This window comes from Catharus ustulatus, chromosome 2 (assembly GCF_009819885.2).
Source record: "Catharus ustulatus isolate bCatUst1 chromosome 2, bCatUst1.pri.v2, whole genome shotgun sequence".
Classification (NCBI taxonomy): domain Eukaryota; kingdom Metazoa; phylum Chordata; class Aves; order Passeriformes; family Turdidae; genus Catharus; species Catharus ustulatus.
In genome coordinates this window covers 105,166,914-105,194,785 of record NC_046222.1, presented here as the reverse complement: position 1 = coordinate 105,194,785, position 27,872 = coordinate 105,166,914, and the positions used below count along the sequence as shown (strand labels likewise).

Genomic DNA, 27,872 nt, shown 5'->3' with positions numbered 1-27,872 from the left:
TATTTCGTGTACGTGTTTGGTTGCTTGGGGGTTTGACAGCAAAAGTTAAGGATGTATTTTGCTCACGTGCAGTTATGCCAGATTGCAGTGCACAGGTTGCCATTTAATAACACTGAGACATGGTAGAGTGATCTGAAATGGAGTCAGCAGTGCTTAGCAGGTATAAAGGGTTGCAGAACCAGAGAGGTGGGATTTACCTCGTTCTGCATTTCTTCTTTGTTGCTTTTTGTGATGGTCTGTAAAGCACTGACATAATCTCAGTTTCCTGTACTTTTTTTTCACCATAGTGAAAATAATCTGAATTCTGTGAAGGTAGCTATCACCATTGCACTGTTGTAACTTCATATCCTGAATGGATATGCCTTGTTTAGTGAGGTGTGAGTAAGGATGTGTTTGGACATAAACTTATGTATAACCACAGTCTGATAATGAAGTGTGTAATTTCTTGTGGCTCTTGCGGCTTTTTAAGTTTACTGTCAATACTGCAGTGATGTGTATTTCTTCTTGTATTTTTAAAAGATACACAATCTGTGCTTAGAGTTTTGTGTAGTTTAATTTTAATAGCAAAACTTATTCAATATATATATATTCATTTCCAGATGTAGTACACTAGAACTACTCTTCTGTTGGAGCATTATAAATAACAAAAGTTCTTGGTTTGGCTCCTCTCTCTACTATGGGAGCATATCAGTAAAATTAACAATCGACCAGACCACCAGCAAATTAATTCTGCAGTTAATCCCTCAAAGTGTTTTGCTTTCCAGATGCTTTTTTATTAAGGAGATCTGCAAATTGTGCTTTGGCAGAGGGAAAGCTATGCATGTATTTACATCTTTCTCATAGCTTGCAATACCTCTTTTAAACTTCTGTAAAATTCCTTTGCAGCCAAACTGTCCAATCTGGAGCATTAAGAAATCATGAGATAGTTTGAAAAATATAGAGATATATTTTAAAAAATATGTACTTGGTGAGTCTTGAATTTTATTTTCTAAACATTCACATGTTTCCAAACTTCTCTGCACAACTCAGAGGGCTCAAACCTTGCTTTAAGAGGCAGAATAAAATGTGAAATTCAGATTTTTCTGTAATCTTGGGTTGGATTTAAAAACACAGAAACTTCACTGCACTTCACAGAGTTTCCAAGGGTCCATCAACCAAAAGCTGTGACAGCATAGAATTACAATGCATTTACTTACATGTTAATCTGCTACTGTTAATGTAGTCTTAAGTGGGCATGAACTGTAAACTGTGTGTTAGGCTTTATTTGGGATAGTTTCCAAATGATCGGTAAGGGAAATAGTACTTAGTTTAGATAATATAATCTATGAGTTCCTATTATATTCCCAGAGCAGATGTTGCACTCATAATTAGAGCATCAGTAATGATGTAAGGAAATATTAGGGTCTTGGCTGTAGAAAAAGCTACCTGAAAGCAAGAGGAGATTTAAAGGTCTTGTTGAAAAAAAGCAGGAAGAGGTGTTTTATTCCTCATGAAAACTCAAAGAGCTCCTGAGATGATGTTTTAAAGAAGTTGCAAAAATGTACTCATTTTCTAATGAGCTCATCTTTCTTAGGGAATGATGACTGGCTATTGGCAAAGTTTTTTTTCTGGAAATGTCTAGGCTTTTGGGTAACACATGTCTTCTACCATGCCAGTCTGGCTGTATGGAAAACTGAACTGCTCTCTATCTACAGGATAATGCAGTACCAGGGTGCCCAGAGTGCTTCTGATTTTTTAAGCTGATGTGGACAGTGGAGTATGAATTAAAGGTGTGGGTGATGGGAAGAAATGACCAAGATGTAGGGAAGGTGGTAGAAAGATAATTAAAGGAAAATCAGGCTTTCTAAATTGTCTTTTCTTCAGTCTGCCCCCAAGATTTTATGCTACGTGAATTTTTCACTATAGCAAAGTGCTTCATAAATTTAAAATGTAAATGCAGAGGATTTCTTTCTCTTACTCCCTGGTGTAATTTTTACTTTTATAACTCATGTTCTTTTCCAGCTGAGTGCTATTTCCAGGGAAGCCAATTCATGCATTTTAGAAGTGAGCAGTGCTGTGGGAACTCTCCAATCTGACTGAAGTAATACAAAACCCATAGTGAAGTACCAACATGAAGACCTAGAAAGGCAAGGAACCATGCACTGTTTATCTTCATTCCTGCCATTCCTGGTACAGGAACAGAAACACTTCAATGACTTGTCCTTTTTTTTGTTTTGTTTTGATGCTGAATTAGCAGAGATGTCTGATTCTGAGTGTAAACTCCAGATTATGAGAGGCTCTTCTTAGGCTTTGAAGTGCTCTCTGTCATGGGAGGGGGTTTACTGTGAATGAACCTCAGGTCTGTCTGAAGACATCACCATGTCTGACTTACTCCAGTCCAACACACCTGTCAGGAAGGTGGAGGGATACTCATCACAGAACTTTCATCTCTGAAACAGAAAAGGTAATTTTTTACAGACAATGAACTAGGTGCCAAAATGCAATTTCTCTGGTGACTAGGAGCAAAAGTGTAGCAATAGTGTTGGCTGACATGCTTGGGTGCATAAATCCCTGATCAGAATTATGATGCAGGTGACTGGGTCAATTTTTTTTTCTTTTCTTGTCTCTCTTAGTCTGATACTAAATATACAATTCTTTTTGTGCAGCCTAAGATTTCAATAATGAATACCAGCTTATTAACCAAGTTTGATGCTTGTGGGATGGGTTGGAAGTCTGGTATAGGATTTTATTGATTTGGAAAGATTTGCTTTAGTTCCTTCAGGATTATGCTGTTTTGTCACCTCAGGTTATTTCAATATCTTGCTCTGTGAAAATTGAGTTGAGTTGTATTGAGTCTCCTTATATGATATGACACCTTAAATCAAAGTTAGGATTCAGTCTGTACTTAAGAAGTTACGTTCATAACGACTTGTCAGTTCAGAAAATAATTATTTCCACTTTCTAGGGCAAGCAAGAATGAACTTTGTGTTTGTTAGAGCAAAACTCAGGCAGCTGTAATTTTTAAATAAAGGCAGTCTACTGAGGAACAAGAATTCTTTTTCCAGGTAAGTAATTTTTTTTTGTTTCCTTTTTCTTTGCTTCTTACTTGAATTAGATCATGGAGTAAAACTCTAGCATCTTTGCATTAAAAAAATATTTCTTCACTCTCTTAAAATGGATGTTGTAGAAAGAGTAAGATTTTCTGAGTGTGCTGGCTTTCCTTCCAAGCAATGTTGCAAAATGCATCATGAGTTCAGCAGTGTAAGCATGGTTACTTCTAAGGGCCAGGAGGAGTCACCTTTGGCTTCAGCATTTAATTTGTGTGATTTGTGTGTGTTGTGCTTCATGAGAACCATTAGCAGTAACTCTTTGGAGAGTGTAAATACAAGAAACAGGGTATTCAGAAGCTTCAGAAAATGCCCCTTGAAGTGTGTGCATTGTAAGGTATTTCTTAATGTGGTTAGGCAGTGTCTGTCATTTGTTAAATTGCCAAAAAGCCTTTAATTGTACTTTGTATCATCAGATCTGGACTCAATCCAGCACTAGTGTTTCCCACTTGTAATACTTTTGGGTTTAGGGACTTGCAAGCATTCTGTGGGAAATTAAAGCTGGAGATTGACAATGACTTTGGTGGTGTTCCTTGGGAAACAAGTTAGAGCTGATGCATACTGTGGAGTTAAAGAAGGGGGGTAGGGGAAAAGTAGGCACAACACAAAACCTGTTAAATTTATATATCACTTTCTGTTTGTCTAATTGCACTGGTGTTTTCAAGCCAAAACTGTTTTGTCTTCTGTATAGTGTGTTGGGTTGACTCTTTAGCTACTGGACAAATTTACAGTGTGCTGGAAGACTGGGAAAGGAGCAGTTAAAGAGCATGCTGGCTATGGCAGGTTACGGCAGCTCAGTAATTTCATCAGTTTTGACCTGCAGAACTGTCTTCATATTGACAGTATCAAAACTCTGTGAGGAGAAGATAAAAACCAATTAAACGTTAGTCTCTGCACAGTACTTTGTTTCTAATGGCAAATTCTAATGGCAAACAGCTAGTAAGAGCAGAGTGGAGTTAGTGTTTACAGATTTGAAATTTGGTGGTGCTAGGCATAGTAATTTATCATTACTGTCAATTCAGATTGGTCTATCTGTGATATAATCTGATGGTTGCAGCATCACTTTATTATATTTGTACAGTGTGTGCATGCAGCATTAGCACTCTGCTTAGAAATTAGTCTCTAACATCCGAGATCATTGCGTGATAAACCTTCCCACAGCAGCTCTTGCTGTCCCTGGGCTCTCTAGTTTCAGTCACTTCAAGTTTGTGAAGGCTCACTTGCAGAGTGGAGTTTTACAAACTCTTGCTCACCCAGGATCTTGAGGGAAATGTAGAGTCCCCAAATGTGGGAACAGAACCTGCAAGAATCTACAAACTTGGCCACAGGGAGAAAATGACCACATCCACTAAAACATGAGATAATATCTCCCACACACTGAAAGAAAACAAAAAACATGCAGAATCAGACTCTGAGAAAGGATTATCTAGTAAATTTAAAACAGCACTGTATGTGTTTCTATTTTAAGATTATTTAACATAAATTGATGTTATCTAACTCTGCATGTCTCCAGTGAGAGAATGTCATCCTGAGTGCACAGAACATGCACATTGACTTGGAAGAATAAACAACTTTTCTTTGCAATTTTTTTTTTAAACACGAAGGCAGGGGAAAGAGGGATTGTGATTTCCCTTGCTACCTTTAACTCTTTCCCCAGGCCAAGCATGTGTCATAAGCTAGCAAGCAAGCAAAAAAGAGTTTTATTAGAAGAAATAGGTAAAGGATCAGCTAAGACTCTGAAGACATCTCAGATTCTGAAATCTCTTGCCACTTTGCATCATCAATACTCTTAATGTTCAGGATTTTGCACTGTATGAAGGTCGGGAAACCTGCTGATGGTTCTCTTCAATTAAGCCTTGGGCCTTCTCTGGGAACTGGGTGAGTGTGAATCTGTGCTGAGATCCAGAATGTTGAGGGTGGATGGAAAACAGTCAAAACAACACACTGGTTTTAATAAGCACAATGGTTCCTACTTTTTCAGTTTTCTGTGTACCTGGCAAGGGCACAGAGGCTATTTTTGAACTGTCTAGACTATTCTTCTAAAAGGGATCTCTTCTTTTTCCTCTTCTGGTTATTGGTCATAAGGAAGAAGAGAGTTAGCGTGTCTATTTGTGAATTTGCCCACACAGTGAGCCCACATAAACATTTTATAGTGCGTATTTATAGAATTGTTGTAAGAGCATGTGTCCTCAAGAGCTATGCATTTATAAAACTGACTTGCATGTAGTTCAATCAGTGCAGAAGCATCACTATCATAATTTTTTGCATGACATTTTCTATTTAATGTAAAATCCACTACCTCCCCCTGCTCCCCCAGTTTAGCTTTAAAAAGTTTATATATGGACACAAAGACAAAATGTGAATGTGCAGCCCAGTCATTTAAAGTTTATGCTTCTAGTAATAGATTATTTGAATTATTGATTATTCCAAAGATGGAATATATTTTTCCACATTTGAAAAGTCTTGACAGTCAGGTGGAGTCCCCAGTGATTAGAAAAAAGGAAACATCACTCCTATTTTTAGAAATGGGAGAAGGGAAAACCTAGGGAACTACAGACTGGTGAGCCTCCTCCTGTTACTGGGAAGATGATGGAGCAGATCCTCATGGAAGCGTTGTTAAGAGACATACAAGACAGGAGATGATCTGAGACAGCCAGCACAGCTTCATTAAGGGCAAATCATGCCTGACCAATCTGATGGCTTTCTATGATGCAATGACTGCAGTGTTCAACAGGGGAAAACTGACCAAAGTCATCTACTTAGATTTCCATAAGGGCTTTGACATGGTCCCACACAACATCCTCATCTCCTGTTTGGACACATGGGTTTGAAGGGTGGACTAATATTCTTTAAAAAATTGGCTGGATGGACACAGCCAGAGAGTTGGGGTTAGTGGCTCTGTGTCTGTGTAAAGGCTGGTGATGAATGGTATCCCTCAGGACTCTCATGGGACAGGCAACCTTTAATATCTTCATCAGTGGCATGGACAGTGGCACTGGTGCCCCCTCAGCAAGTTTGCAGATGACACAACAGCAGCACAGGATGCCATCCAGGGGGCTCTGGACAAACTTGAGGGGAGGGTCCATGAGCACCTCATGAGGTTCAACAAGTGCAAGGTGCTGCACCTGTGTCAGGGGAATCCCAGACATGAGCACAGACTGGGAGAAGTGACAGAGAGCAGCCCTGCAGAGAAGGACGTTGGGTTCCTGTGGATGAACAGCTGGACATGAAGCCAGCAGTGTTTGCTCATGACCCAGAAGGTCAGTGGTACTCTCGGCTGCATCAAAACAAGAGTGGCCAGCGGGTCAAGGGAGATGATTCACCCCCTCTGCTCTGCCCTTGTGACACCCCACCTGCAGTGCTGCATCCAGCTCTGGGGTCCTCAGCACCAGAAGTGATGAGTTAGAGCAGGTCCAGAGGCCATGAGGATGATCAGAGGGCTGGAGCACCCCTCCCATGGCAGGCTGAGAAAGCTGGGGATTTTCAGCTTGGAGATGAGAAGGTTCTGAGGAGGCCTTGTTGTGGCCTTCCAGTACCTGTTACTGCTTCTCTTTCTTTTGATAATGCTCTTCCTGAGTGGTTTGTTTTTTTTTTTTAATCCCCTCTTCTCTCCACAGAGAACAATTTAGGAGGATTCTTATGTGAGTGTATGTGTTCATACTTTCATTGCTAAGAAAGGTTGGTTATTAAATGAAATAGCTTCTCAGGCCATCTGCTCTAGCTAAAGAGAGAACCTTTCTCACACATGTGACCCTGTTATGATCTGAGACCATAATAGCTTTTCAATAAATGGGATTGCTTCATCAAAACTGACTGGTATTGGATGTTGCTGTGGATTGCTGCTTCCTGGGTACTTAAAAACCACTTGGAGTTGATTTTGTGCTAGCATGGAAAATTGAAACTAAAATGACAGTAATCATCCAGTTTTAAACAGAGCAGGCAAGAACTGGTTGATAATGTTGGCTGGGGACATGAGTAAAACTCTTTTCTTCTCCCTGCTCCCCCCAGCTTTGCCTCACTGTGCTGGCCAGTACAGCCTCACACTTCCTTTGCATGCCCATCTGCTCAGCTGGACACAGCTGCTGGTGCTTTTCTTGTTCCTGCTCTGGTGGAGTGTTTACAGAGACACCAGACTCTGCCCCACTGTCTCTGCTGGTATCTCTATCTGACAGAACTTGTGGTGTTCAGTCAGGAAATGGAGCACAAATAAGATGCTGGGTTAGTGTGACTCTGAACGAGCCTACTTCATGGCTTCCAATATTGGTGCATTTTGCATAGAAACTCATGGTATGGCTTCATCCAGATGCAAAAAATGCTCTAAAATTTTATTCCTTGCAGCAGAGCCCATGTATATTACTTCTATTGTTATTGTTAATATTAAGCATTTGGGCAACCCACTTGTATGAACCTGATCCACAACAGTAATTCAAATGGTAACTACAACTTTAGCAACAATTGAAACATGAAAGAGTGGTACATGCCAACAGCAGCTAAGAGTGTCGTGAGGAAAGGGAATGTCCAGAAAAATATTACCCCTTTAAACAGTCACAGATGTATTTTGTATATATGTAGCATGTTAATAAAAGTATATGCGTGCATAGTTTAACAAAACTATGCTTTTTGTAAAAATCATGTGACATGTGAGTCAATCTTTGGGGTGACAATTACAGACAACTGAAATAGCAGATGTGCTAAAATTTTAAAAATAATATTATTTCTGGAGATAAGCTCCTGCTTATTTCTCACAAGCAGCTATTTTCCTGATGCTCTGGTGCTTATCTGTGTGAATCTAGGGGCAAGATAGATCAATATAGATGCATCTGACTGGTAAGTTTCTGTTTAATTTTGTTTGCAATTTTTTCCATCTGAGATTCCTTATTAAAAACCCACAGACCTTATATATCATAGATAGTTTCACAGTGAATTTGATACTGCTGGAATCGTGATTAGTAAGGGCATTTGTAAAGTAATTTTCTCTCTCTGCAAGATCTGCAGGGCAGAACTCAGAATGTCTTAAATTCTTTGAGTGATGTGTGAATAGGAGTCCACATCTTACCATTGCAAGTGACACCACAGCTTGATGTAAATTTTATGTCAATATACTCATGGTGTTGTTTCATTTTACTTTCTCCTTTTCACATTTAACAGATGCTAATAATACTTGAATATCTCAGGATTGTATGTAGCCATTCATTTCTGAGTGCCTATATGGCTCATGGCTCACCTGCTTGTTTTCTGCATAGATCAAATTCTGCACTCAGATAACTGGGCAACAGTGTTAATTTGTGAGTAACATTTTATAGCTTAGTTCTGTAGAAAATAATGAGGGGTTTTCCTTTTTTAGGATGTGTTTTCATTTTAGTAAAGCACGACAGCCCTTGCCTTGTGCCCCACTGGTGCACTTAACTGAACAGATTTGCACTGTGGACTTGACAGGGAGGGAGCTGGCACTTTGTCATGTCAGAGGATTTATTCCAGGTGTGTGCTTGGGAGAGGACTATGGAACTCCCAGAAGATGGAGCAGAAGAAAACAAAAGGGCAAGTAATCCAAACAAAATTTTTGGGCAGGCCAGACCTGCCGTGTGTAGCCTGAGTTTCTGTGCTCTTACATGCAGTTACAAATGTGGCCAAATCCATACACAGATGTCATGGTACGTCCATGAGCTATAATCAGCCTTCTGTATTCTCACAGCAGCAAAATAAATTTGATTGGGAAAAATCACTGTTGATTAAGACTAATATTTTAGGAACTAATATTATAGTTATGTCCTAACCATAGGTCACAGTTGTATTCCTTCCTCTAAAAAGAAAAGTATGACTTATTTCACCATTGCTTATCTGTGGTTCATCAGTAAATATTCAAGATCTTGCAGTCTCATGGTGGTTTTCTACATCATAATGTTGACTTTATAATTAGAATGTGATTATATTACCCTTCATTGAAATGCAGATTATTTTATTTTTTTGAATTTGTGATACCTCAGTATGCTAACGGTACTTGATATCTGCAAAATAATTTTCTTTGCCTTAAAAATGTTGCTAAGGGAAGTAGGGGCTTTGTGGTTTGGGGTTTTTTTTTTGGGGGGGTGGGGTTTACAAACTGCCTCTAGAGGAGATGAAGTAGAAGCTCCTTGTGCAATTGCAGTGCATCACCTTTAATGAACAGTAGCTCCTTATATGAATGAAGAGAATGAGAATCCAAAGAATGAAATGAAAAAAAAAAATCCTTCTTTCTCAAGAGATTGATTGTCTTTGCTTTTTTGGTACTGTTGCAGGTGGTTATGTGGGAAAATGTCTCCTAGTCTAAGCTTTCCTTGCCCTGTCCTGGAGCTGTTTACTCCTCTGTATTGCTGTAAAACTTTCTGTTTAGAAACTTAAAAACAAGAATACAGGCACCCCCCCAAAAGAAACTGGAAAACCCAAACAAAAACCTAAGGGTTTGTGCTATAGTGTGTGACTCATTATGCTTTTTTTGGAAAGAGGAACTTGCTGTATCCTGGTACATATTCAGAAGTAGCCAAGCTACTAGGCTTTGACATTTGAGGGCTTTTTTCCCCCTCCTTCTATCAGGCCATATGTACTCAAACTTCCTGTCTTGGGAAATGAGTGCAAGTTTCCTTCTCTCTCCTTAGGCCCTGGGGGTTTTTGTTGAGGTTTTGTTTGGATTTTGTTTGGTTGGTTGTTTTTTTATCCAAAGGGAGCTGTTTAATCAGCTCCAGGAGTGAGATATATGGGGTAGGAGGTCCATTTTGGTTTTTAGGTAAAGCAGAACTCAAAAGAAAATATTAAGTATTTGCTTGTTCTAAACAACAGATTCACTTCATTATTTATGGGCAGACAGAGATAGTGTTTTAAAGTTAAAAATCTAAAGTTATAAAAAAGGAAAGTATTTTAAAATCTCTCTGTATAGTGAAGTTAGACAGATACTGTTCCACATTTTATGATTTCAGCTTTTAAAGTGTCACCTTGTTTATATATGAGTAAAACTTGGCTTGAGGATGTGTTCCTTTAAAATAGCTTTTAGTAAAATAATATTTGAGGAAGCAGAGCTACTTGTTGTACATTATCATTCTAAACCAAAAGAATTCGGATTAAGGTGGGTTATTGGCAGTGAGATCAACTTTGCAACTACTGGAGCAGCAAAAATGGGTAATACAGCTCATAATGTAACATGTAACATAAAGCTGTAAGTAATAGAGGAAGTATTGAAGGAAGTATTATAAATACTTACCTTTTGCTCAATGGCTGGCACTGTCTGCTGGCTGACACATTTAAAATGCTGTATTTGAAGAGATTTGTGTAATTTGGACAATTTTGTATAGGGATAATAGAAGAAAAAAGCTGAACTCTGATATGCTAGCTGAGAAGTGGTGATGAATGTCTATGGTCAGTAACTATGGTTGTTCACATCTGGGAAAGTGTTCTGGTGTGTGGCTTTGGAACTGCATGGATGTTTTTTATGTTTAGGATGAAGATTCCTGGCTGGTTCCAGACTGATCTTAGCTGGTGAATTAATGGGATGGATGCTTTGCTTTGTGTTTAAGCACACAAGTAATGAATTAAGTACAGTAATTTCACGAATACAAGCCGCAGCAATTTGACAAAAATTTTGGTGGAAACCCGGAAGTGCGGCTAATAGTTGGGGGCGGCTAATATGTGAATAATTTTCTGACATTTACAACCCCAGACGTGCCAGCCAGGGCGCCGAGCCAAGCACCTGCCACTAAAAGCCGGCATTTCGCAATTGTTACAGTGTTACTGTGTTGCCCTGGCTCCCTGCAGGCAGCACGGGGGGTGGGGAGAGAGGTGGGAGAGCTCTCTTCTTCCCTCCTCTGCCGCAGCCCAGGGGAGGAGGGGGGGGGCGCCGCCATTGCTGCTGTTCGGGGAGGACGGGGGGGGGGGGGGGGCGGGGGGCACCGCCGTTGCCACGGCCCGGGGAGCCGACGGCGGGGGGGGCGCCGCCATTGCCGCGGCTCCAGGAGCCGATGGGAGCCCTGCGCAGCCATTGCCGCGGCCCTGGGGGGGGGGGGAAGTGCGCGCCGCCATTGCCGCGTCTCGGGGAGGAGGCGGGGTGCTTTGTCCGCACCCGCCGCCGGCGCCACGGGCGCAGGAAAGCTCCGTCCCCGCCTGCCGCCGCTGCCATAGGAGCAGGGGAAGCTCCGTCCCTGCCTGCCACCGCGGGGCAGCGCTGACCCGGGGTGACCGAGCCCAGTGGCAGCGGCGGCCGGCCCCGAGCGGCAGCACCGGGCTGGGCCACCTTGCCCCGTCAGTGGCCCCTAGCGGGCCGAGCCTGCACAGCCTTAGCTCAGCCAGTAAACCCCGCCCTCCCGCGGTTCTGTTACTAATTGCACGCGGGTCCTCGCTGCGAACGACAGAGCGGCTTATATTCGGGTGCGGCTTATCTATGGACAAAAACCGAAATATTTGCCAACACCCAGAGATGCGGCTTATACTCAGTGCGGCTTGTATTCGTGAATTTACTGTAATGAATTAGGCTCTACTCTATCACACCTTTTTTGGATGTAAATCTCACAGCTGTGGTTTGGGAACTTCAGTGCAAATGACAACAGCCCTTTTTTATTGCTCTGGTGTTCTCTATTGTAGCCTGAAACCTGACAATCAAAATGTTACAAGGTGGCCTTGAGCTGCTGGCTGCCCTGTTTCTTCATTCTGTGCAAGATGTACAGATGCTAAGTGGAAATAAAAAGCAGATGGTATCCTAATACTTCCTTCAGGGTTGTTTCATTAGCATAGCAGTCTGAGCCCTTGTCTTGTAAATGCATGAGCCTGGATAAATTGTGGGGTATGTAAAAATTAGGGCTATGGTAAAAGACGGGCAGCACCAGTAGAAGCATGAAAGGATGACTGAGCACAGAACAACAAACCTCCTTAGAGCACCTGCTCAAACACAAGGTAGAAAAGAGAGAGACTAGAATAGAAGAACAAAGGTATGGGAACAGTCCAACAACCTCTTAAATGCAGAAGAAATGTATTGGCTGGTTTGAGAATTTTTGATAGGAAGAACAGCCACCAATACCTATTCAGTGATGGCTCTTGGTGGGCAGAGCCGGGAGCGAGTGAAAACCCCTCCCTTAGCTGCAGGGAATGATTGCTGTTGGCTGGGGGAGCAGCCTGGTTTGTGTTTCAGACTGGTGGTGGTGTGTCACTGCTCCCAGCAGTCAAGTGACCTTGTTTATGATGTGTAGCTGGGCCAGTATGCAGCTGTTTGCACTGTAAACTCACAGAAAGCTGGTTCAGGGTATGCTTGTGCATATTACTTTGCAATTAACTTTGTATGGACACACACGCAAACCTCTTCTCCCATAGCTGCCTCAGAGGCTTTTGCTGCTGTAGGCAGCACAAGTGCATTGTAAGTTTTTGCTTCATTTTTGCCCTGCCAGAGAAACAAGTGTGTGGGCAGGAAAGAATGAAAGTGATGCTTATGGTGCTGAAGAAATGAACTATTGGGTGAAGTGGCTGGGTAGTTTAGAGTTTTTTCTAGAGGAACCAAAAATAATTTTTTGTGGAACTTCTAATCCCCCATTCTATAACACAGAAGAATCATTATAAAACTGGAAAAAGTAAGTATGTCCAAGACGGAAATTCTTTTGGAAGAGCAGAATTGCTATGCATTCTTGAAGATAATCTGTGCAATACTATGATGCTTTCTTTTCATAACAGCAATTAAAAATAATCATCCCATTGTGTATAACAGATTTGCTTGCATTAAGTGTTCCTAAAACAAAAATATTTAGGTATGAACTTTTTTTAAGCATCACATTCTAGTTAGAAGTACAATGGAGCTGCTGAGGGTTGAAGGAGGTAAGAAGGTGGGTAAGCCTTCCCTTTACTGTACAAGCATCCTGCCCTGGGCAGTGTCCTTGAACATGTGAGAACTTCCTGGGACCTTTGCTTATCATTAATATTGGCATGCTGCACAAAGGGGAGGAATCTGTTTTTACTTCCTCATGAGATTTTCTTCAGTCGTGTGTGATTTTGTCCTGTTTGTGATAGACCTTTCTCTTCCTACTAATAGTTTCTTCTCTGCTCTCTGTATTTTTTTTGAGGTTGGTTTGTTTTTGTTTTTTTTTTTTAATCAAATCTCTGTCCTGTGGAGTAAAATTTCAACCAGTGAGAAAAGACTTGTCTTCCCTGGTGACAGAGCAGGGATCCCCAGGAATGATTGAGAAGCTGTGGTTGTGGAGAGAGGTTTTCTCTTCAGGTGTGGGGTAGGAAACTTGTCTCTGCCATTGTATTTCCTGACCTGGAGATATTGCAATGTGTGTTATGTGACATTGTCCCCATTGCATATGCCCTTTCTACGATGGAAGGAATGAGAGGGGAAGGGACATCCGACAGATGTGTAGGCATTTTGTTTAATGCTGGAAGATGTAGTGATGAATTAAGCTGAGTGGATTAACATTCTGCAGAGAAAGAAGGGGAAGAAGGAGGAGGAGAAAAAAAGAGGGTAGATGTATGGGGGGAAAGCCAAGAATATTAAGGATTTTTTAAGGATTTCTACTCTACAGGAGCATACCTTGGAGTAAAAGGCCTGCGAGGGATTTGTCAGCTCCTTGGAGAACCTCTTTTTAAACAGTGCAAAAGTGCCAGAAACCTGTCCTTTGGATGGAGGAGAGCTGTGTTGTGTGTGAGTGTTTTGGAGAAGTTCTGTATCTTGGAGGAAGAGGAACCAGAGTGTGGTTTGACAGTTGCTACAGCAACTAACGCTTTTTTAATGGAAGGCGAGGATAAGTGCTGGGAGAAAGCCTTGTGTAACTGACGTACCTTCCCCCGCTTCCTGCCAATTTTCCAGTATATTAAAACAATAAGTAATTTATGACTTCAGCTGAGGAATGGTTCTATGTTTGCCCAGCTCAGACTCGTTTGCAAGACTGCACGATCTTTACAGAGACAACAGAAAAGGAATTATTTACATAACAGAAAGCAGGGATTCAAGCATCTCTGAAAAGAATGCTGTTCGAGGGACAAATATATCCCTTGTTCTGCCTGAAGAAATTTTGTTTGAAGTGGATATCAGTGGGACAAGTGTTTTTTTATCTCATAGCTCCCTTTCTTCTCATCCTCTCCCTTCCTCCTTACCATGATATATTTTGCAAAGTTTTTAAAACTCTTTTTGGTTACTATGGAGTTCTTTTTAGCATAGGAATGATGTATTATAGAGTAAATGAAAGATGATGCAAAACTGTGGTAGGAGAGGAATTCTGCAGCAGGGTTAAGAAGCAGCCCTGGCATAGACGTGCTCCAGTAATTGTTGTCCAGGGAGAAACTTCAACCCTTGCAATTTTTTGGGTCTCAGCTGCATGCTGTTATCCAGGAGAAATGATACACGAGTGGAAACCATACATCACATCCCAGAGTATAGAAACACTACTTTAGGATTCAAAAAAGTGCCTAAACTGTTCACTAGTTCACTGTCTGTTCACTAGTTTAAAAGTACATATTTTAATTTAGTGGTGGTTTTGGTTTTATTGCTGAAATTTCGGGGCATTTGACAGCTGACTTTCAGGGAGAGAGTTTGGCAAATAGTCTTGTTCTTTGCAATGTCACTGGAAGTCTTAGGCTGCAGAGGACCACTTTGCCTCCCCCTTGGGTTCTTTATGCAAGATCAGAAATAATTCTGATTTAAGGCTGCTGATTTTAATTGAAGAGTAGGTATTGAGCCATTAATCATATTTGTAAATGAAACACAAATACGCATACTTAAAGAATCTTAAATGCATATTTTTGCAGTTCTTACTTTTAAAGCCCTGCTTTCATGAACCAAACATGTTTACCTAGCTCTTCAGAACTAAGATTTATTTTACAGATGTCCTTGCTAATATTTTGAGCACTAACAGCTCATAGCTCCCAGATTTGTAGGTTTCTTTCCTATGTTTCATTTTGTAATTTAAAAGCAAAAGGTTACTTTCAATACAGTTCATTACAATATTATACAGTGCATTTTCAAAAACATTATGACTAAGAGCCAGTTTTCAAGTGAATGACACTGAGGTATTTAACTGGAGTAAGTTCACTGCTCTCGAGTTGCTGAGAAGCAGTGCATGAAGCATGCACATTTTTTTTCACGGATGAAAAAGTAATAAACCTTTGCTACCAATTTTATGCATTTTAAAACTCAGTAGAGGATAATTACTGCCTTCTTGCATTCATTATGGCATTTTGTGGATTCACATGAGATGACAGAAATAACTGAAATATTTGAGCTAAAGGGAAGACTGACAAAAAGACCTCCTTTTAGATAATTCATGTCTTAGTGACCAGTACTAATTAGAAAAGAAATTTGCAAAGTTTAAATTCTGCAACGTGAATGTGTTTCTCCCATAGCATCCTATCTGCCATTTTCTTCTTCCTACAGCCCTCTCCTCTTCCATCCTTACCCACGCCTTGAGATGGCTTATCCTTTTTATTTCTCTGACTCATTCACTTGCACTGGTGACACAACCCCATCTCCAAATCTCTTTTACTCTCACTCCTTCAGGCTCCCTCAGTCACCCTGCTGCAAGATTCTCCTTTATGTCTCACCACCTTTTCCTCAGTGAGACAAACTTTCTTTCACTTCTCTCATCTTAAGGAGCCTGTGCTATTGCAACTGCTGCCCATCTCCTTTCTTCCTTTTCTATCAAGTAGATTGAGTCAGCTCCTTGAGGTTTTTTTTTTCATTTCCATCTGGACTTCTAGGCTGGCTCTCATCCTCCCCACGGCACCTGACTGCCCTTGTCCAGCATTCCATGACTACCAAACAGCACTGTGTTATTAAAGGACACCAGCAGAACTTTCACTTGATCAATGCATTCTTTCTGCTCTTCAGGTCACACAAAGTGCAAGTCTTTCAGCTCCACTGAATTGTTAGTGAATGTGGAATGATGTCCTAGGAATCACATAAGGACATCTGTGGTATGAAAACTATATATTACTGAAAATGTTAACATTTTAATTCTTGTATTGTGTAAAAAAAGTAAGAAATTGTTGAGGATGTGTGATGGTCAAGGTGCAATTACACAGTATGCAAACCTCCCATACTCTTTAAGTTAAGGGTTTCTCGTCTCAACTGTATTTAACTGTGTTTCAGGTAAGTCTTCCACTTATTACTGTGAATTATACTCTGGCATAAGAGATTATGCAAGTATTTATTAGATTTTTCTTTTTTCTAAAACTGGGTAGGCAGTTTCTTTTTCATTGGATCTCTGATTCATGGACACTCATCTGGAGCATGCCAATGCTGCTGGCAGCTGTAGGCATGCAGCACGCTTTTGTAAATTGTCTGAACTACATTTTGAGATGTACTGAGTGATATGAATATTTTAGTGTCTCATTTAGCCAACCACTTCAGACTTCTTTTAGATAAACTGGATTTTCTCACCTGAAGAAATGGTGTAATTTGAAAGCAAAAGCAGTTACTTGCAGTTTGTAAGATTAATCAGTCATCACTGGCATCAGGAAAAAACTTAGGAAGGTTGAGGCAGAAATATGTGAAGATATTCAGGAGAATCTTACACAGTTTAATTTAATAACCTAGGCTAGTTTTATTTCAAAGCCTTTTGGGCACGGATATTACATATGCGTTTTTTTCCTAGAAAACTTAAAAGAAAAGTGGTTGTCTCTTTTTACTAATTTTTTTCGCCCAAATTAAAAGTCACAAGAAGTTATTTAAAATTGTCTTGAAAGTGAGTTCTTGCTAAATGATTAGAAATAGCTACTCTTAAATATTTTCAAAGTAGCATGAAACCAAAGATTTTTCTGCCTTCATACTGATGACATTACAGACCAAAGGAGTTGAACTGAAGCCCAGTTTATGGGCTGACTTTATTGTCAGAAAGCAGCACTCCTGTCTTTATCTTCAGCATTTTTTAAAGACAGAAAACTGTAATTTGGGAAATTGAACGGAATAATTCCATGTTTTCCAGCAAATGATTCTTTAATGAGAACAGGTGGTCAGTTATTAATACTAAGAGGCTCCATGTGCAAAATCATCCACAAACATTAAATTTAGCAAGCAAAATTCTGTGTCTTTGAAAGGAAAGCTGACCTGGCTTGGATTCACATCATTACAATAGAATATTTTTTTCAAGGTCCTTATCTTACAAACAAGGATGTACAAACTTACCTGAGGCACCCCTTCATTTTATTGAGTAGAACGAAAATCTGATTTAGTTTTTACTGATTTTATTCAGTTAACAAGGTCATGTATAAAACTGTAGGAATGGCTGGGTTTCCATTCTGTGGTTTATTACTAATGCACAACCAGAGGCACTGATCTGAATTGAATGGTAGAGGGTTGTTATATTCAACACAAACAAAAAAAACCCCAACAAAACAAAAAACAAACCTGGAAAAAAACCAAACAAAAACAACAACCAAAAACCCCCCAATAAAATCCAAAGCTGAAGCAAGAGAGATTGGGTCTTACAGACTGCACAGCTTCATAGAAATGAGCATAAGAACAAGATTTAGAGGAGATGTCTCCTGGCTGTCTCTGTGCAGCCTGCCCTGCCCAAGTCAGCCTGAGATCAAGGAGAGTTGCTAAATCCTCTGCAGCAGGAGGGAGGGAGCTGAGTCAGTGGCTGGGGAGGTGATGCTCAAGGTGTCAGTGCCGATGCTGCCAGGCTGGGAAGGCTCAGGGACAGCAGAGGGAAAGTTCTGCAGACCTCAGGGGCTTCTCCTCTCAGTGAGGGGCAGTCCCTGGTGAGTGCAGCCCCTTCCTAAGTGGTTCCCTTACCTAAGGAGTGAGGTTTTGTGCAGAGGGGCTCTCAGAGAGGTCACACTGTGAGGCTGTGGTGAGGAGGATGTGCCTTCTCCGAGGACTCCCTTGAGCATCCCTTGATCACATCCTGTGAAGGAACACCCCCCGGCAAGCTTTGCACTGTCACCATCCTGCTGTGTGGGGGTTCCTGGCAGACATGTCCAGGCAGTGCCTGCAACACGGGAATTCAGTGTGGAATACTAGAGCGTGATGCTGCATTGCTGGATACAATAATAATACTACAATATAATAATAATGCCTCTGACAAGAGCTCTGCAGTTAAAGAGTTAGCTGCAGATAAGGGGTGACTGAGATATGCTGACTTCTGCTATCAAATAATTGATGCTCTGCTAAACGGAGTTGGATATGAATTTGTTGGATCAGCTGTGGTCATAGCCTGAGAGTGAAACGTTTGACAGTTCCAGCCCTGTTTGGACCAGTTGCAGTACATCTTTTTATCCAGGACCTGGTCCTGGATAAAACATTGGAGAGTTATGGACTGTTATCTCTGTTGCCTAATGTCTGCATATGATAAGTTTGGTTACATGACACTGCCAAAAAAGAAGGAAAGAAGTTCTGGTAGCTTTCTAAGAAAGGCAATCAGCTCTTTGAAAGAGGAAACTCTCTTTGATATATGATATCCTGGAGTGTTAAATGTGAGCCCAACCTTGCAGCACAAAAGGCTGTAGTATTTTTTAACCCAAAGACATTTGGAGAGTTTTCAGTGAGGCCTGGCCTTTGTTTCTAAGTATTTATATATACATTGCTAGGAATATTGATAGTTACATGCTGTTTTACAAGGAGGTGTGTTTAACATCTAATACAGCAGCAGTACTTGTGTAGGGCTGTCACTTCTTCACAGCCATGCTTATTTACATTCACAGGACTAACAAGTCTTTCATCCTGGTTTGTATTTCTGCTGTTTCCCGTGCATCGTGGCCAAGCAGTGGGTTTGTCACTGCCACCTCCCCTGTGTGGTGCTGGTGAGGTGGTGAGGTGTCTGAACTGTGCACACATAAGTCTCTGAGTGAATTTCCATAGCTCTCACTGCATTGGTGCAGCCTGGGTGGGTATATAGCTCTCTATGTATGTATAGGTACGGAAATAATCTCTATTAGGAGAAGCTGGTTTTGACACTCACTGATGGGGAATTCTGTTAGCAAAATAAGGAGAGGAGCATCAACGACTGTGTGTATAATGCTCACTGATGGACAAATGCAGCTTCTGCCGCCTAAATTTAACAGTGCAAACTCCTAACACAGGTTACCAAAGAGAAGTCATTTGTTCACCCCTTCCTAGATGTGTTTGCCATGGAGCATCTGTGTTAGCAAAGTCAAATTCTGGCATATTTTCAGAATACTAATTTTTCTCAAAAATAACAGTTACCTTATCCCACTGTTGTGAGGTCATTATTGATTTTGGTGGTAACTTCTTCAGTGGTGCTAAAGCTTTTGAGAGCTTCCATATTGCCAGGCATTGCTTTTTCTGCAGTCAAAAGTGGCCATGGAGGAGCCTCTGCTATTTGCAATGAGATTCCTCTTTTCAGGAGTGTGGTTCAAGGCTGCCTCCTTTCTCATTCAGCAAAGCTGTGCTGTTGAGAGTGAAGGTTCCCTTGGCAAGCAGCTGTGTTCCTGGGCTGGATGAAAGCAAGAGAGATATGATGATCCAAGACTGGCCCTCTCTTCCCCAGCGTGTGCAACACAGAGCATCTCAGCCTGGAAATGAAAACAGAATGGTTGTACCATTTCCCAGATGCCTGGGTCTCTCTAGTTGCCATTGTTTTGGGTTTTTTTCCCTGCAGAGTCACATGGCCTTCATGGTGATAGTCATTCCACTTAACTTGTTTAGCTTATCTCTCAATCAAATTAAACTGTACCACTTGTTGATTGCTAAACTCTGCTAACCAGTATGTTACGTAGGAGATAATTGAGAACTGAAGCTGGAGGTTTTTTTTCTGGTACTTAAATGTGCAGGATCTTTCACTAATTAAGATTTTACATTTAGATAATAATCCTGTGCAGTTACCTTGCTGTTACAGACCAGCTGCTTTGCAGTGGAGTGGCCTATCTTCCCAGACTGGACCTTAAAATTGGGTGGGCAAACTGTGATTGGGAAGAGGAGATGGCAGTGGCAGGCTGGGAAAGCTAAACTGGAGAGCTCTCAGTTAATCAGATTACAAAGAAAAATCTTGGTTTGCTGTGCGCGTAGTCAATCTATAGATTTATTAACGTGATCTTATTGTGGTTTAAGACTGGTCACTCATGGATTTTCTCCCTCAGGCTCTAGATGTGCTCACAGGAATGTAATGACAGGAGCTGTTTACCCACAGAGAGATAGTGCTGCATTGCCTGCATCTCTTACCTTTTGGGATCTTATCAGACAAATCATCATGTTCTCAAAATGATAACAAATCTGACACGTTGGCTGAGGTGGTGCCAGGTTTCTTTGGCTCTGACAACCTGAATACATGGGGTGATGAATGGCAGGAGAAAGAAGCACTTGGGTGCTCTCCTGCCCATGCCCACTCTTCCTCTGGGTGCTTGCAAGATGCTATATCAGAGTTGCTTCAGACCTGCTTTGTGTCCCAAGGTTTACTTTTCCAGTTCAGTGCGCTATTGTTTGAAATGTCAGCCACCTCCAGCCTTACCCCGCCTAAGTTGTAAAGTTTTCTCTCCCTCTCTTCACTTGGCTTGGGAGGTGGGGAGGTTTTGGGACCATTCCAGGGCTTTTCTGAAGCTGCTTTTTCCACTGTCAGGCAGGGTCTGGCACTGAGTCAGCCACTGCTTCCTGGTTCTCACCCTTCCCTTGCAGGCAGACAGATGACCTGCCTTAAGGGAGTGACCTTTCTTGGAAGGTGAAATCGAGCACATAAATTAAATGCTGACCATAAACATTAGCTACATATACAGCTATGAACACATTAATCCTGTCTTAACATTTCCCAGTGCAGTGTTCAGTGATCAGCTATTTATTGTTTGTGCAGTGCTTGGACGATGACAGCAGTATGTACCTTTCTCTGATCATTACAGATTAGCATATTGCACCAAGGCAGAAACTTTACTGAGATAATTGATCCATATTCTGATGAAAGAGGTGTGTTTATTAGGAGAGCTCAGTGAGGCATAGAACATATTTGTTACAGTTTTGAAGAGGAAAAATTTGATAACTGAGCAGGAATCTTACTAGCCAGATCTTGCCATGTGCTGAAGAGGAATGACTGTATTAATTTACCTGCCTTCCTGTGTTTGTGGGTTGTAATGTGAATTGACTTTTCTTCCTGACCCAGTTCTTCTCTGGAAAGTTCCTCTCTCATTTTATGAATAATGCTTGACTGCCACCACTTTTATCTTACTCAAGCATCTGTGGAAGAGGATGAAGGAGGACACTATTTAAGCATCTGGATATATCCTGGGCTGCTCAGGAAAGAAATAAGTACCTTACCTGTCTCTACAAAGTATGATCAAGGGGAGTTTGATCCACACCTCTTGACACTGACCAGGGCTGAAGGAATTCCACCTTGAGGTGTGAATTTCCTGTTCTTTCCTTAACCTTGATCTTCATATTTCTGATCTCTTCTGCCCCCTCCATTTAGTCTTTACTGTTAAAACTGTTTTCTCTGGTGCCATGCTTAACTTGATCTGAGTTCATGCCTTGCATAACTAGATGGGAGAGAAAACAAAATCTGACAATAATAGCAGGCATGCTTTTTGAAGTTACTGGAGTGTGCGTAGCCATTAACTTGAGGAGAAGCTTGCCTGGGTCGAAAATAACACTCCTTGCACAGACACAAAATTTAGAAACTAAGTCATGTGAAAGAAGAGCCTGTGTCTAGAAATCTCCATGTTCCTGATCTTATCAGTGGTTCTCTTCATAGAGATACTGCACTTGGATGGACAATTCCTGTCTTCTGGGCTGCCCACATGGTTGGGAAGGGATGGGAGGAACCAAGAGGGTGGCTGACCTTGCAGTCACGGTCTCTATTAATTTCCTCTTTCAAAGCAGTATGTTCCAGCTCTTTAGTGTTTGTTCTCACTATGGGCTGCTCTCTTTCTCAGCTGCAGGGGAGTGATTTCTACCTTAGAGGCCTTCGAAATCATCCCTTTCTCTTCATTAATCAAGGACCTGATCAGATTCCAGGGATCTAAATGGACTTCAAGCACTACATTTTTAAGTTCTGTGGAAATTTTCCACTCCTTAGCATATGATGACATGCAGACTGATTTAAGTTAATGGCCTTAATACTTTTCTCAGGAGATAATTTTCTAATTGATCTCATAGCTGGTAAGATTATCTGGGGACAGTTAGTATCTGATGGGATCCCTTTGCTCCTGCCTGGTGAAGAGATGAAGGCTCCCAGGGCAGCTGCATTCCACAAACAGCTGAGTTTCTGGGAATCCCTTTGGGGCCCAAAAAAATTCTTAACTCTCTTGTTTTTAAAATAATGTTTTTCAGTCATTTTACATGGCTTTGATGGTAGAATGTAAGTGATGGAAAAAAATACCTGAGTCACTTCATGCTGTTCTTTTTCGTCATGTTATGATATTTGAAACTTTGCTATTTGGTTGATTTTAGCTGTCAAAAAGATAAACTTCCCATGGATGCTTTAGACTTGAGAATACTTGTACTTTGCTGAAATTTTTAGGGAACAATAATAAATAGTCTTTTCATGTGAACTTGTATCAAGAGAAACAGAGATATCAATCCCTTGAGGAAATCATAAATGTTTTGCTTTCTAGATGAATTTCAATTAATTTCATGTGGTCTCTCATGGATTTTCATCTTTTTGTAAGTTCTCTGTCTTTTTTTTTTATATTCTTTGCTTTATACCAGTGTGCCTTTGCTTTCCCAAAAGTTTCATTTACTTTTTTCACTTGTCTCTAGTCTCCCACTCTCAGCCCAGTTTGATTCTGTACCTTAGGAAGCTCCTTCATCTTCTCTTAGGTTGCAGGTTGGTGATGTAATGTCCCTTGCAATCTGCTGGAGGTTTCCACTTTTTTCTTGTCTTGTCGTTTTCCCCCTCTTGGTTTTCTTTCTGTCCCTTTCAATGTCTCATAAGATTTTTGTCGAGTTAATTATCTTGCAGTTGGCTGAGGCTAAAAAAAAGGAGGTTTTTTTCAGGCATTTTTTATCTCTGCCTTGAGTTCCAGCAGTGTCCTGTGCCAAATATGATGTGCATTTATAGAGGTTACCTTTTTCCCAACAGTAAGTCAGTAGCTGTAGGAAGAAAAAGGAGCTCAGCAAGGTGCAGGTGATTTTCCTCAAGTTGTCTGCTCCATGCAAATATGTTATACCTGTATGCTTTATTCTGATCTGAAAGGCTGTATAGCAAAGGTAAAGGTGGGGGAATAGGACTTAAATCCAGGTGTGTAACATTTCTGTTGAGAGAGGAATGTGAAGGTAGTGGCTACGTGGTGAGCTGAGCTTACCTTTATTCTTCCTTGCTTCATGTGTGAGGAAATAAGGGCATAATTCTCTGCCAGGCAGGAGTTAGCAAACTGGGGAATGCTGCTTTCAAAATTTAGAAGTGGTAAATACATGGGGAAGGGATTCTGGAGCAAGTGACATTGAAGTAGTGAGCATTTTTGTAGAAGTGAACTATCTAGTGATTTAGAACTTTCACTAGAAGTGAAAGAAAGATTGTATTCACTTACCATTCTCTTGTCACTTCATGTCTTTTGTCAGGGTAATCATAAAAATGGACCTTTCTGAAATCATAAATGACATTACAAGTCATTGCAAGGACATACATACATACATACATGGACATCTAACTCAGAACTGACTTCCTCTTGCAAAATTTCCATCTTAGAAGACAGGTTTTCAGAAGTATGGACTCAGAGATATGCACTTTTTGTGTTTGCAAATGGTTAATGTGCTAGTGTGCTTCCCAGCAGGTTGTGGATCTGAGTTGTCACTTGTGACCTTGATAGTCTGCTCATAGTAAGCCAATAGGTAAGCAGATGCAGAGATCCCTCAGAATGTTGATAGGCAGGATTTTGGTTGCCATTCAGATCCACTGGCTACATGCAGAAGGCTGTTGCCTCTGTCTCATTCAAATGAACTCATTTTGATCTTCCTTTTTCTGACACCAGTTCCCGATTCTCATTTCTCTAAAAGTCTCGCTTTGGTTCTCGGAAACAAATGAAGGTAATCAGTCCAGTCTTAACTTGCAAATTAGCTCTAAGAGCAAACTAAGCTGAGCATCTTCCATTGAATTCAGTGTTCTTGCTTCTACTTGTGCTATAAGGTTAGTCAATTTTTAATTAATATTAGAATGTTGTCAGTCCAATACTGCTTATTGTTACCATCCCCTCCACCAATACTGGTCTCTTATTAATTGTCTTCCTCTATTTTTACCTTCTTTAATTTTTTATCTTTAATTTTTTGGAAAGGAGATTTTTCTTGCCCCATTGCTGCTGCATTTCTCTTCTTGTGAGCTGTGCCTCCTGTGTTTTGTGTGTAACCATTCATTGCTGTGAGCTGCTCTTTGAGATCCAGAGGCAGATATGGGACCAATTCAAGGAAGCAACTAGAGGTTAAAACTCTTCTGTTTGTATTGTGTTGCATGGTGGGGCAATCCCACATGGTGGAGTTAGAGATGGATTGAAGTGCACAATCCCCAGTCCTGCAATAGTTCCATAGTTCCTTTCCAGTTGCCTGTCTTACCTCTCTGCTGCCTTTCCCTTAGGTATGTGTTGAGGATGCTGATACAGCCTGTGAACTGGCACTGACTTGAATGGTACTGACTTTTATGGTATAAGCCTGTCAAATTTAATTTAAGGATATTATAGTTAATAACTCCCTGTGTGAATGTGCCTATTTACAGAAGTATAAATGGTTAAAGCTGTCTTGTGACATGGAACTTGTGAAGCTGGTGATTTTAATAATATGTTTTTTATTAAGTTCAGTTCTCTCAGAAAAAAAAGAGTTTTTTTCCTTTCCTCCTTAGTAAGAGAATGAGTATGGCCTAGTGTTCTTGTATAATTTGCAAAACCAAAACTACTAACAGTCTATGGAGACTTAATTCTCTGTTTTTATTAGAAGTGCAGGGTACTTTGTGACAGTGTCATGTTCTCACTGTCTAAAGTCCAGTTCAATCATGATACGCATACGTGGTGTGGATTATGTATCTATTTTAAGTAAAATATTTGTATTTTAAGTAATTTTTTCAGATTGAAGCTATCAGATATTCTTTATAATTTGGTATATTGTAGCTTTTCAAACCCCAGTGTGAGCATTTTTCGGGATAATGTTTATTCAGTTCAGTTGCTGTGGTTTTTTTGGTACATGTACCAAAGCTCATCTTTTAAATCCAAAGTTCAGTGAAAGAATTGTTGGTTGGTTTGGGTTTTGGCTTGGGATTTTTGTTTGCTTGCTTGTTTTGTTTTTTTTCTGGAAGTATTTTTATTCTCTTATTATTTTTTTTTTTTAGTTAGCGTGCTCCCTGAGGAGGAGGGTTAATGGGGGTATGCACTGCTGGCTACAGGAGATGGATTGATTTCTGAAAGCAAATGAAAATGCCTGAAATGCTTCAGCTTTTTTGTTTGGTTTTTTTCCTTTCTGGTTTCCTGATCTTTAATCCTGAAGGAAAAGGAAAAAATGAAATTAAAACCAGCCTTACGGAGAGGTCTCGTGCAGTGGTGATGGGGTTTGTGATAAAAAATGAGTTCAGAGATGCTGAAAGAAGGAAATTCTTTGGCCTTTTCATGAGTAAAAGCATTATTGAGCTTAAAGTATGAAATAGGAAGAAAAGAAGTGAGCTAAAAATTGTGTAAGCTTGTTGCACTGTTAAAAAAACCTCCTATAATCTTCATGCCTTCTGAATCACTTAGTGAGTATGTACTATATTGCATGCTCAGTTTCTTTTAAGCATAACAGGACATGTTATTAACTCTGTTGCAAAGGCCATGATGTTTATGTTTGTTTTCCTGTAGGATGCAAGGTTCTGCAAAGTGTAGTCTTCCCTTTGTCCAGTATTGCACAATTTGTTAATATACATTTCTTCCTCTGAAATTCCATGGAACTTAATCAAATTTGACAGGACAGATTTAAGGCTGTATTAATATCACAGCTCCACAGAGAGAGATGATTGTCAGATCAGATATCTGGCTTAATTACAAATTGGTTTAAAATTTTATCTTTTGCTCCAGTCTGGCAGAAATTATACCCATATAAACTAATCCCAACCTGATAAGAGTGTGAATGCCCAGAGATTGATGCAGTGATTTAAATAACACACTCTCTGGCTCAGGGGAGGTGGGTATGAGGGAGGAGCTTTTTCATTTGCTGCTTCCTGCTTTCTGTTTTTGGTGGACTTCTGTGGCCCCAGATGTCCAGGAGCAGACAGGATGGTGGGTTCATGGGACACCTGGGCAGGTGGGATTCCCCTGCAAGATGGGGCCATATGGGTTGGCTGGGATTTAGAGGATGCTGAGGCTGTTCAGCAGGCTGTTTGGTTGTTCATCTGCAGATGTGCAGATTGAGCTGAGCTGCTGCTGTGCTGCTGGGGAAATGATGATACCTGATGATGCCTGAGGTTTACATCAGCTGCTGCTGGAGGGCCATAATGAGTCTGTGCTGGAGAGGTGGTAGGCTTTGCATCTGTGGGTGTTGATTGGCAGTGTAGCCAGCAGCTATTGAATTGTAGCCATTGGATGAACGTAGAGCTGGAGAAAGACGCAGATTGTATTGTGTTCTTGTTGTAAATTTAGCATGTATGCTCTGGTGGCAGGTATCAGCTCTTAAGAGTAGTGCTTGTTATGCTGTCTAGACTATATAATAAAAGGTCTTGGACCACATTTTGTCTTCTCTGTGATTTGGTAGTCTTCATCTTTTCAAACCACAAAAGAACACTATTATATTCTCCAAAATGGGAATCTTATTATTTTATTAATATACTCTCTTCTTCAATTGGCAGGATGATATAATAGAAGCATAATAGTGACAGGACAAGAGGTAATGGCTTTAAACTGAAAGAGAGTAGGCTTAAATTAGATATTGGGAAGAAATCCTTTACTTTAAAGGTGGTGAGGCTCTGAAATGCTTGGAGAAGCTGTGGATGTCCCATCCCTGAAAGTGTTCACAGCCAGGTTGGGTGTGGCAGTCTGGTCTAGTCAAAGATATTCCTGCCCATGGGTTGGAAATAAGACAATCTTTAAGGTTCCTTCCAAACCAGTTTGTGATTCTGTGATAACATAAGAAGCATGCCAGGTGCTTATTCTTGTGAGGTGTTTCAGGGGAAAGTGTCTAAACTGCACAGTACAGTGTCATGTCTGTCCATGAAGGGTGTGGCTTCCTACATTGTCTTCCCTTGTGTTTGAATTCAAGCTATGGAGCATGAGGAAAGAAGTTTCTTTCGCTTTCTCCTGACTTATGTACCCATGAGGGTACTTACACATTTAATTTTTCAGGTGTCTTGACACAGCACTTTAAAGTGTTTGGCATTTGTGTTTTTGTGTAACAAATGTGAGCACTAGTGCAGGAGCAGTCTGCCTCTATATACAGATGTACAGGCAGCCAGTGAATGCCAGTCTGTCTGTGATGGAGATTTTGTGTATACAGGCAAAATCAGAAGAAATTAAAATGTCTCTTCAAGTCTCACCAGGCTCTGCTAGCATGTCAAAGGTGTTACTGCCTTCCAAATATGTTATTCCCTCATCCAGTGAAGAAAAGGACTCAGTGGTAATCCACAGGTATGTTAGTTTAGCATTTTTCCTTGCCTGAGAGCAGATGGCAAAGCCAAGCATTATGTTGATCATTGTGTTACACTCTGAGTCAGTTGTAACATCTAGGATGGCATCATTTTCTAGAAAAGGTTTTCAGTATCCTCTGGGTGCTGAACAACACTATAAGAAGACAGAACAATTTAAGTAAAATAATTCCATGAAAAAAAGGTCTTGAACTTGGTGTGACAAAATATACAAAATTTAATTAATTTCTGGCAATTTAAAGATACAGATCTTAAATTGACAAGGTCTACTAGAAAGTCTTCAGGTAAGTCTGAAAGCCAGAAATGTCTGAGTTGC

The 27,872-nt window shown here is 40.7% G+C and overlaps 1 protein-coding gene across 4 annotated transcripts in view; it reads left to right on the top strand.

Moving 5' to 3' along the window:
• The window catches only part of ARHGAP6 (Rho GTPase activating protein 6), a 319,193-nt gene that overhangs the window by 203,270 nt on the left and 88,051 nt on the right, over positions 1-27,872 (top strand). The window contains exon 1 of one of the 4 annotated variants that reach the window (XM_033052162.1): positions 24,051-24,094. The exons of the other annotated variants lie outside the window; for them this stretch is intronic. The gene's annotated coding sequence lies outside the window, so the exon portion shown is untranslated. Of the gene's footprint in view, positions 1-24,050; positions 24,095-27,872 lie in introns of those variants that run through there. 4 annotated transcript variants of the gene reach the window in all.